The sequence below is a fragment of the Cherax quadricarinatus genome, unplaced genomic scaffold (genome assembly GCF_038502225.1).
Source record: "Cherax quadricarinatus isolate ZL_2023a unplaced genomic scaffold, ASM3850222v1 Contig2043, whole genome shotgun sequence".
NCBI lineage: Eukaryota > Metazoa > Arthropoda > Malacostraca > Decapoda > Parastacidae > Cherax > Cherax quadricarinatus.
In genome coordinates, this window is record NW_027197069.1 from 11,059 (window position 1) to 12,901 (window position 1,843).

The following is a 1,843-nucleotide window of genomic DNA, read 5'->3' on the forward strand; positions in this document are numbered from 1 at the left end:
TCTTTTTTATATCTCCTCTAGTGTCTGTGAATCTACTGGAGTAGTATAGTTGTTTGGCTTTTTTTATTACTTTGGTGAGAGCTGATGAATAGTGTTTAAGAATATCTTTGTGTATTAAGCCCTGTCTATATTGCTTTTCATATTGGTGTTTCTTGTCAATGGATTTCAGAATGGTGCTGGTTAGCCATGGGCAACCAAGCCGTTTGTTTGTGATCTGTTTTGTTTTTATAGGACAATGTTTGTTGTATAGTCTAAGTAATTTGTTAAGAAAAATGTCTGTCCAGTCATCAATACCATTGGCCTTGGAGAATTCTGTAGGCCAATCAACAGTCTCTAGGTCAGCTGTGAACTTCCTTACTGAGGCCTCGTCATGGAGTCTAAATGAGACTTTGTTGTATTCAAGTGGTGGTTTACTAATGTTTGTCAGGAGGAAGGTAGGGTAGTGGTCTGTAGTGCTATCTGTGATTATCCCTGATTTAAGGGGGGCTAGTATATTGGTCCATATGTGGTCTATTATGGTTGCACTTGTCTCAGTGAGCCTGGTTGGTTTAGTTATTGTTGGTATGAGAAGTGTGTTGTTCATATTGTTGATGAAATCAGTTACAGGCTGATCATCTAGTAAGCCAAGGTTGATGTTGAAGTCTCCAGCTAAGAGAAGGTGGTGCTTATTCATTTGTCTGTTTGTTATTAGTGACTTTAATTTCTCACTGAAATTTGGGATGTTTGTGTGAGGTATCCGGTAAATGGCACCGATTGTTATAGGCGTCTTAAGGTTTTTTACAGTAAAATTAGCAAAAATGTATTCCCCATATTCATCACTAAAGCAAGTGGTGCTAAGACAAGATAATTGGTTAGAGTAATAGATTGCAATACCACCCCCAACTTGGTTTGTTCTGCAGTTGTGAATTGCTGTGTATCCTGGTAGAGGGTAGATATCTATTGTGTCCTGCTTAAGCCAGGTCTCAGTAAGAATAATGCAGGAGAAGGGTGTCTTTAGTGATTCAAGGAGTGCTAGGAGGTCATCATAGTGTTTGCTTAAGGACCTGATGTTGTAGTTAAGTACTGATAGACTTTTAGCATTGTTTAGGATAGTGGTGGCTTGTGATGCTGTGTAATAAAGGCAGTTACTTTCCAATAGGTTTTGATTGGGTGTCAGATTATGGAGGTTTAGATCAGGGTCAACGTGATCAATCATCTTCTAGGTTTAAATTATGGTTATTTATATCCTGAGTTGTGTGTTGAGTTCTACTACTGATATCTGTAGTGGTTGGAAGTTTGGACAAGTATATAGCTAGAGTATTTTGGTCATGTAGGGTATAGTCACTACTACACATAATGAAGTTGATGTTGTCTATGTGTTGTGCTGGAATGAACTAAAGTACAACTAGGTATAAACTAGTAATATAAAAATACAAATTAAAAATAGAACAAGACTCTCACTTGTAATTGCACTAAGGTCTAATAATGACTTTTGTGGAGTCTATGTTTTGAGCTAGAGTGAGCTAAAGTACAATAGGTTTAATCTAATAATATAAAAGTACAAATTAAAAATAGCACTAGTCTCTCACTAGTAATTGCACTATGGTCTAATATAGTGAATTTGGTATTGACTATGTCTTGAGGTAGAATGAGCTATGGTACAACTGAATTTAATCTAATAAAGCACCAGTCTCTCACTAGTAATTGCACTATGGTCTAATATAGTGAATTTGGTATTGACTATGTATTGAGCTAGAAAGAGCTATAGTACAACTAGGTTTAGTCTAATAATATAAAAATACAAATTACAAATAGCACCAGTCTCTCACTAGTAATTGCACTATGGTCTAGTATAGTGAATTTG